The sequence below is a fragment of the Rhinatrema bivittatum genome, chromosome 5 (assembly GCF_901001135.1).
Source record: "Rhinatrema bivittatum chromosome 5, aRhiBiv1.1, whole genome shotgun sequence".
Classification (NCBI taxonomy): Eukaryota; Metazoa; Chordata; class Amphibia; order Gymnophiona; family Rhinatrematidae; genus Rhinatrema; species Rhinatrema bivittatum.
The window spans coordinates 220,156,116-220,165,855 of record NC_042619.1 but is presented as its reverse complement, the minus strand read 5'-3'; the positions used below and the strand labels follow the sequence as shown (position 1 = coordinate 220,165,855).

At 46.2% G+C, this 9,740-nt stretch overlaps 1 long non-coding RNA gene across 2 annotated transcripts; it reads left to right on the top strand.

The window, feature by feature from the left end:
• Positions 1 to 2,261: 2,261 nt before the first annotated feature.
• LOC115091557 lies at positions 2,262 to 9,133 on the top strand. Of its 2 annotated transcripts, none has more exons than XR_003856767.1 (3): positions 2,262 to 2,993; positions 5,385 to 5,517; positions 8,101 to 9,133. It is a non-coding gene; the product is annotated as an uncharacterized LOC115091557 (long non-coding RNA). The 2 variants fall into 2 exon arrangements; XR_003856768.1 differs by lacking the exon at positions 2,262 to 2,993 and adding an exon at positions 3,768 to 4,882.
• The last annotated feature ends 607 nt before the right edge of the window (positions 9,134 to 9,740 follow it).

Here is a 9,740-nt window from a genome sequence, read left to right as displayed (position 1 = left end):
TGTTGAAGATAGCGAATCCTTCCAGGCAGAAGAGAAGGTAGGAGCAGGCAGCGAGTCAGGGAACATGGGCCCTCGAGGGGCGAGTACCGGTTTCCTGATAGCGACCTGAAAAGCAAGTGAGGCCCCCGAGGAGAGGGTACCCCATTAGCATTAAGAGTCCAATGGAAAATTGGAGAGGCAGAGTAGCTGGGTACGGAGAGCGAATCCCATCCATAAGTTTCCCCTTGCTAACTCAAAGGCTAGCAAACATCATAGGCTTTAAATATTCAGGCAGCGTGATGCCATCACAGGGGGACACCCCTGAGGTTCGCCTCAAGTAAGGAATAAGAGTGAGGGCCACGCGGCGCGCGCGCCCTAAGGTACCAGTGGAGCATGGCGGGAGGCAGCGCCCAAGCCGGTCCGGGGATGCTGGAGAGGGCGGCAGGCAGATGCTGCGGCAGCCAGGCGTCCATCCATAGCGAGAGGAGGTGCAAAGAGAGAAAGGTAGGTGGAGTCAAGCCGTCGGGAAGGGACGGTTGCAACACATATATATGCCCATTTATTATAAAATAACCTGTCCACACACACGTGTGTCCAATTATAAGTGGGCACATGCCTATACGCATAAATCCTGCTTCTACCGCATAATAGGGATGTGCAGAGGGATTCGTGATTCATCGGGGGGCGGATACGTTGCATTCAGCCGTATGGCAACCCGATTCATTACTACGTCCATTTCGATTTGTTCCCCTGCTAAAATTAAATTAACTACCACCCCCCACCCTCCTGACCCCCCCAAGATTTACCAAAACTCCCTGGTGGTCCAGCGGGGGGTCCGGGAACCATCCCCTGCACTCACACCCTCGGTACCAGTTTCAAAATGGCGCCGATAGCCTTTCACCTACTATGTCACAAGGGCTACTGGTGCCATTGGTCAGCCCCTGTCACATGGCCATCGGTGCCATCTTGTGCTCCTACCATGTGATGGGCTGACCAATGGCACCAGTAGCCCCTGTGACATAGTATGAGCAAAGGCTATCAGCACCATTTTGATTACTGGCAGCTGACGGTCCGAGTGCAGAGGTCGCTCCTGGACCCCCGCTGGACCACCAGGGACTTTTGGCAAGTCTTGGGGGACCCTCCTGACCCCCACAAGACTTGCTAAAAGTCCAGCGGGGGTCTGGGAGTGACCTCCTGCACTCCAGCTGTTGGATGCCAGTACTCAAAATGGCGCTGATTGCCTTTGCCAGTATTCAAAATGGCGCCGATGGCCCCTGTAACATAGTGAGGGCAAAGGCCATCGGCGCCATTTTGAGTACTGGCATCCGACAGCTGGAGTGCAGGAGGTCGCTCCCGGACACCCGCTGGACTTTTGGCAAGTCTTGTGGGGGTCAGGAGGGTCCCCCAAGACTTGCCAAATGTCCCTGGTGGTCCAGTGGGGGTCCGGGAGCGACCTCCTGCACTTGGACCGTTGGCTGCCAGTAATCAAAATGGCGCCGATAGCCTTTGCCCACACTGTGTCACAGGGGCTACCGGTGCCATTGGTCAGCCCCTGTCACATGGTAAGATCACAAGATGGCGCCGATGGCCATGTGACAGGAGCTGACCATTGGCACCGGGAGCCCCTGTGACATAGTAGGTCAAAGGCTATTGGCGCCATTTTGAAACCGGCTCCGAGGGTGTGAGTGCAGGGAATGGCTCCCGGACCCCCCCGCTGGACCACCAGGGAGTTTTGGTAAGTCTTGGGGGGGGGGGTCAGGAGGGTGGGGGGTTTGTTTAAATTGGTTTCTTTAGGCAGCCGAATAATTTGGCGAAGATTCATGTAGTCGTGGGGAATCGTGATACGTTTCACTTCCCCACGAATACAACGAATATGGCCACATCCGTTGCGGATTGCCAATACGTAGGGACCGAATGCACACCCCTACCGCATAAGTCGTGGAATTTTAAATGGGGCGTGCGTCCATGTCATTGCCAGTTCACCCAGTTAACAGCTGGGTCCTCCAAATCCTCCTGGTTTGATAGCCTGCACTCCTCCAGTTACCTCAGACCCTTTTAAACCTGTGAGAAATGGCTCTTTCTTTTTACTTTTTAACTCTCACCTCGTCCCTAGCAGAAGTAAACGTATGCAGCAGAGGATCTGGGCCGTGTGCCCCAGGGCTGCCAGTATTTACACAGCGTACACGTCTCTTGGCCACGCTCCAAAATGGACACGTCCTGCCCAGACCACGCCTGCGCTCTGCCCCTTTTTGAAAACTTTTGAGATGTACGTGCAACAGGTGGTGCGCTCGCGTCTGGGCAGCTTTCAAAATTAGGTGGGTGTATGCGAGCCCGACTTGTGCGTATATCTCCCGATTTTGGTGTGCAACGGGCTTTTTTAAATTTATCTCAATATTAGGCATGTAGTGCATGTCTGAACCCTAATTATTAGGGATTCCATGGGATCTTTAGAAGCATAATCAATCAATCAATCTGTATGTACCTGCAGAGATGCTCTATAAATCCCTAGCAGCCGCGCCCTCTCCACCAGGGTCTCTTTGCTTGCTCAACATAAGGTGAATCCTGGAGGGCGTAATTGGCTCGGCAATTCTTTTTCATTCTCATCTTACCTCAATATCTAGTTTTATATCTGTCAATAATTTCCACTACACAGCATTCCTCATTTCTCACTGATCTATATTTTGTAGATGTCTTAAATATTTTGCCTCAAAATGTGTCATCTGTTTTTAAAGTCTATGATGTTTCTTCTTTAAAACATTCCTTATATAGCCAGGAAGGTGGTGCTGATTTATTTATAGATCCCTCACTTTCTCAGGTGGGAAAGCAAATATTTTTCCTGACCTCTGTAAACATTCACAGCTTCAAAGGAAATCTTTCATGCACTTGCGATCATATGACTTGGGCTCGGAGGCGTCTTTTTTTTTCTTAAGTTCCCTTGTAAGTGTGTGTGATGTTGTATCAGGGGAATAAATTTGTTTTCTGTGATTCTGTTCAGCTAAAGCGATTTCCAGATGGTAAGTCATGTAACTGTGTATCCTAAGAGTTTGGGTGGGCTTATGGGGAAACTGGATGGGTCCTTTCCGGTGTTTAGCTCAGTCTAATCCAGAGCTTTCCAAACTGTGTGTCGGGACACGTTAGTGTGTCGCCTGCAGTGTGCAGGTGTGTCGCGCAAGCCCGGTCAACTTTGATGCGAGTTTGGGCTTTTTTTTTTCCTAGAGATTCACTTTTTTTTTTTCAGTTTATGGGTTGCTTATTATTGGGTGATTTTTGCTGTCAATCGCGGTTTTTTGGGGGGCTTGGTGGGTGGAACGAGCCCAGCCGTCCTTGCATTGGCTGCTGCTGCCGATGAGGCCTGGCCATGAGGAGTACTGACTGCAAGCAGCAGTGTCTGGTGATCATGGAAGGGAGTGAAGCACTTAACTGGCAACAATCAAAAAGACGAGGTACATGAGTGTGGGGGCCAGACATGTGCTGGGGGGGAGAGAGATGAGTGAGTGGGGGGCAAACGTGCTGGGGGGAGGAGAGAGATGAGTGTGTGGGGGACAGACAATTTGTTTTATTATTGTTTCTCATAAATTATAACAATAACATGAATCTTGGAATATATATTTTTAATATAAATTTAAGGTTTTCATGAGATAGGTTGTGTCGTGAAACATTTTATTTATGTATATATTTAAGGAAACATACATAAATTGTCAAAATATGTTTCGTTCGTTTAACCTTTAACCTCTGGTTTACTAGTAGACTGAATTACTGTGTCGTGAAATTATGTTTGTCTAAAAAGTGTGTCACCAACATGAAAAGTTTGGAAAGCTCTGGTCTAATCTCATCCATTTTGGGGGACTTGAGGTTACTTTGCGATATAATTAAGGTGGCTGTTTATCTTTCCCCCCCCCCCTTTTTTATTCTCTACATAAGTTAATATTTCCTATACTACAATTATTAGGTGTTGTACTTATATAAAAATTCTATAAATAAAAAGTAAAAAAAAAAAATAGTAACCACCGCGTGGACCCCTGAAACCTGCCCCTATTTTCTGCCAGTAAAATGTAAACGTGAAATGGACAATATGCGCTTATAAAATTGCTTATCCGTGAGTACATTTTACTTACACATGTACATGCTTTTACACACAAACCCCCTTTAAAAATTTACTCCTAAATGTCTCCTGATTTGATATCAGTCTTCAGACAGGAGTCGCCCATGAGCTTTGTCATGCGGGCCAGGATGAACCGGTTCTGATGTTGCCCCATTGCATTTATGAACTCGTAGTTCCAGTTTCTCTCTGCCTGGCAAGTCTAAAACTCCATAGATGCAACACGATGAGAAGAGGATTGACTCAGCTTGCCTTTAGTGGCAGGGAGCTTGTTGCTCATCTGTAGCTAATTCTCATTTGAAGTCCTACTCTTCTCTGTGCCATGCTTCAATCACTTCTACAGAAAATCATTGTGACGTCATAAACAAGAGAGTGCGATCACTGACAAGGGATGCAGCAGAAGCAGATGGGCGATAATAAGTCAAAAGTGATTACTGATTTTATATGCAATTATACTACAGATACTAAGTACAGAGGGAGCAATAGCGTGTACAGTGCAGGCCTATTATAATGAATGTAGATCCATGAACCCAAATTGTATTTGTCCCTTTCAGCAGCTGTTATATTCAGAAATGTGTAGTGGTGGCATGTGAAGAGGGACGCTGAGCATCTCTTCGGGAAGGTTATAGTCTATATTTAACCGGCATCCTGCCTCAATTGCCTGGTTTTTATTCTGTGACCTTGATTCCAGTCGGGACCTTTGAATCATTTAAGACTCAGTTTCTAAATCGGACAAACACAGAGAGAGGATGTGCCTTCAGTTTGCTCTTTTTTGGCAGAATGCAAGTATTAAGAGCACTAGTGGTAAGTCTGAGAGATTGAGGTCATCCCCTGGCCTGCCAGTGAGGTTCATACGTGACCTAGTAATTATGCATAAAGAAACCCATTTGGAGACCCTATCAGAGGAGGACTAAGTATGCAAGCTTCAAAATAAGGGTGGAGAGATATGAACTCTGCAGAGAAAGTAAGTCCTCCTTTCTGCATAAAATGACTTCCAATACTGATCACTTAAAGCATTCTTGTATATGGGATGCAGATCAATCCATCCACTGTTCCTCCTCATGACCAGAACATGAACAGAGATGATCGGATGTCCCTTTCCCGTTCCTCATGTCTACATTTAAAAACTCCCCAGTGCATAAGTAGAGTTGCTGGTTTTGTTTATGGGGGTTTGTGGGGAGGGGGGAGAAGGGGCAGTGAAGGGGCTGATCCAGTCCTGGGTTTACCCTATTGCATGAATGGATGGATTTGTAGCTCTGCTTCTAGTAGGAAAATCAGAACTCAAAATCGTTTTTCTTCTGTGCAGGTTAACCTAAATGACCTAAACATCCATTGAATCCAACCAGATGACAAGCCTTGACGTCAAGATACGATGAGATTTAGAGATTGATTTTATAAAATGCAGTTTAAAACGAGGGATGGACAGGGGCTTACTCCTGGTCAGTTTGTAACATTTATTTTCATTTTCTTGTTTTCCAGAGATGTGATCAACACTTTCATTATTTTAAGACTTCCAAAATGTTAGGATGATTACTGTAAGCTTGTTATATCTTACTCTGCTGCTATCACTAGGCATTTACACACACACAGAACACTGTGGACCCTCCCCGCCTCACCTTGTGAGATTTATATTGAAATGAAAAAACATATTGGTCTAGTTACGTCAGACGGCACAAGTATCTGCTGCAATGCTATATCCTAGTGCCTCAGGTTTATTGAAAATAGTCACTTTCTTCCCTAGTTCCACGTTGACAGGCTGGCGAAGGTACACATACATGTCCTGCAATGAAATATTTCCTGCAATAAAATGTTCCTGACATAAAGTAGAAGCACTAGCACTTTTTTAAAATCTGCCTTCTGCCCCTCCACCTGATGAAATTTTGAAGGCAAACAGAGAAAGCCAGATTACTGAAACGGCTTATATTGCCAGAGCAGGGAAAGAGGCAACTCAAGTCCTGGGGCTACCCCTCCTCTAACCTTCCCTCCTCTCCCCTAACCCACGTCCCCCTTCCGTTGTTCCATTATTTTTAGCAATGAGATGCACAGGACGCATTAGGCAATAGACAACACTATCCCAGCCCTCCCCAAGCCTGTTCATAAGAAGATAGGGTCAGCAGGGATGTGGCACGGGACAAGAAGGAGTGGATGGGAAGGGAGAATCAGGAGTACACTGTATGGCAACGGCCATGTTATGGCCATCTTTACAAGCAGCTGCTGTTCTGGGAGTCTTCGTGTTTAGGCTGAGAACCGGGAAAGCCAAGGTTCAAATCCTGTTCCTCCCACTGATGCTCCTTGTGACATTGGGCAATTTACTTCACCTTCCTTTGCCTGCGAACCAACTTAGAACACAAGACCTCTCTGAGGCAGGGACCTACCTACTGGACCTGAATCATGACTTGCCTTGAGCAGGGGTTTGGAAATATAAAAACATAAGAAATTGCCATGCTGGCTCAGACAAAGGGTCCATCAAGCCCAGCATCCTGTTTCCAACAGAGGCCAAACCAGGCCACCAGAACCTGGCAATTACCCAAACACCAAGAAGATCCCATGCCACTGATGCAATTAATAGCAGTGGCTATTCCCTAAGTAAACTTGATTAATAGCAGTTAATGGACTTATCCTCCAAGAACTTATCCAAACCTTTTTTGAACCCAGCTACATTAACTGCACTAACCACATCCTCTGGCAACAAATTCCAGAGCTTTATTGTGCGTTGAGTGAAAAAGAATTTTCTCCAATTAGTCTTAAATGTGCTACTTGCTAACTTCATGAAATGCCCCCTAGTTCTTCTATTATTCCCCTTCCTCTCTATCTCAACCCCCCCTCTCACACCCCTCCCCTCTCTCACACCCTCCTTCCCCTCCTCTCTCTCATAACCCCCTCCCCCCTCACACGGACACCTCTCAACATACACTTCTCTCACCGGGGGCCTTCATCTTTGCCGCGAATGGAACGCTGCGGCCTTCATCTTTGCCACGAACAGCGTGCTCCATTCGCAGCATGCCAGGGCCTTCATCTTTGCCCCAAATGGTGCGCGCTCTGTTCACGGCATGCAGGGGTCTCCTCTGCCATTTTCTGTGTAGAATTTGACAATTCTGCGCAGTGAGGGAATTCTGCGCAAATTCTGTGCTCTGCAGTAGTGCAGAATTCCCCCAGGATTAAGTTTTCATAGAGAAAGTATGACATAGTTTTTCTTTGAAAATTATCCACAGAAGCTGCCTGCAGCCCCACACACATTTCTGTCTGTTAAAATATCCACACACATTTACGGAGAGGATTTACACGCATTCTTTGAAAATCCAAAAGTACGCCTGTAACTGCAAATTCTGCCCCCAGGAACACCGTCACTTACTCTATGCAAATGAGTGCACAAACAGAATATGCACATTCTGTTTGTGCATATTCTGCATGTTGTGCATGTCTGGTAGGCAATTAAAAAAAAAAAAAAAAAGCACATTTCTGAAGTAAAACACTGTTTTATCTGTGAAAATGCTTTTGAAAATTAGCCTCCCATGGACTGATCTCCGCCTTGAGTTTTCACATAAAACTCTCTGGGCGCTACCTTTAAAGACTGAGAGTTTGGGGATTCACACTTCTCTGGGACATGCTGAGGGCACAGGTGCATCAGGTGCATTTTACTGCAAATGAGATTCACATATTTGAATATTAGTTAATAATTAGAAAGTGAAAAGAAAATAAGAAAACGAGATTTGTTGTGTTCAGTAATGACAAATGAAATCCGATAAAATACTTAAAAAAAAAAAAAATCATTCAATGATTGGAGAGTGTAATTGTAGATTCCCTTGATAAGAGAGAGAAGATCTAAGCTTGCTTTTTGCTTGATTGACAGGGTCTGTATATCTACATTTCCTTCCTACTGTAATACAGAAAACTACAGTTTCAAAAAGGTGCAAATATCTGATGCTTTTGAATTGCCCTTAGCATGAAATACTATTTTCTAATATATCCTTGTTCTATCTTTTAATTTTGGTGCTGCTATGTTTTTCTTTTTTGTTTCGTAGGCTATGAAGCGAAAGAAATGCTTGTAATAAAGCATTTACAACACAAACTCTTAAGGGAAAGGACCATCCTAACTCTTTACAGAATTTTGCCTAATGAAAACAGGAAAGAAATTATCCCATCCAAAAAGCAATACTCACACTCCCGGGGTCTGGAACTGCTGCACAAGATTTGAAAAGGCCTTTTTTTAGACCAATAGAGAAAATAAAAATGGACTTTGCTTCACCACACAGCAACGAGATCTGCAATGTATAGTGAGTGACTGATTTTGAAGGGGATTGTTGGCATTACAAAGTTAGGGGGGTGCATACACATAAATTACGATTGCAAATGTGTTGTGTTGCCAGGTTCAGGAAGATGTTTAAATTCATTATGGTTGCCATAATAATTAATAAGCAGCTTTATTGTACACATTTCTTCAACACAGGACCTAATGGGCAGATTTTCTCTATCAAGCCCAGCAGTTTCCTCTTGCTCCATTGTGCTTTCAGCTCAGTCAGAACCAGAATCAGTATCATCCTCATTAACGTCACCAGTGTCCTCTTCAGCGAGGTGGCGACACTGCCACAAGGAAATGGCCTACCTGGCCTCCTGCCACTGGGCCAGCCTCCTGCCACCAGCAGCAGGGAATAGCACGACAAGCAGCGATGGCGGTGAGCAGTGTGGGAAGAGCGCTGAAAGCACCCCTTCCCCCCAATCAAGGTAGAAGAGGAAGAGTCACTGGCGCCAGGTGGACTGGCATGCCTCCTGGCCGCCCACTGCCTGCTTATCACCAACAGCACCCTCATCAGTGAGGTGGCGATGCTACAGGCGCTTGCACCGCGAGGCACGTGCCCTGTGACGTGTGTCCAAAGGAGCTCAGCAATGGAGCTTGCGCCTTTGTGCGACCCCTTCATGGGCGCCTGAACTGAAGCCCGCAGAATCTTTCCTCTTCTGCTCTTTAGATCTAACAACATAAAAAAAAGTAATGGGATGGTTACTAGAGATGTGAATCGTGTGATCGATCGTCTTAACGATCGATTTTGGCTGGGGGGGGGAGGGAATCGGATCGTCGCGGTTTTGTTTTTTTTTAAATTGTGTAAATCGTAAATCGGGGGAGGGCGGGAAAACCGGCACACTATATAGCAGGGTCACAACTCCAAATTGCGATCCAATGCACATATCAATCCCAGGAAGTTAGCTTCCGGTACTATTTCTCTAGAGTTAGTATTCCTAGGCACATTAGGGATGCTTTGCTCACCTGAATGGGAAATTAGCTTGCGTTAAGGCCAGAGAATATTTACCTAAATTAGGGGTAGATTTTCAAATAGCGCGAATTGGCCTACTTTTGCTGGCGCATCAGGCGCAAGCAAAAGTAAGCTGGATTTTAGTAGATACGCGCGGAGCCGCGCGTATCTGCTAAAAACCTGGATCGGCGCGCGCAAGGCTATTGATTTTGTATAGCCGGCGCGCGCCGAGCTGCGCAGCCTACCCCCGTTCCCTCCGAGGCCGCTCCGAAATCGGAGCGGCCTCGGAGGGAACTTCCTTTTGCCCTCCCCTCACCTTCCCCTCCCTTCCCCTACCTAACCCACCCACCCGGCCCTGTCTAAGCCCCCCCCTTACCTTTGTCGGGGGATTTACGCCTCCCAGAGGGAGGCGTAAA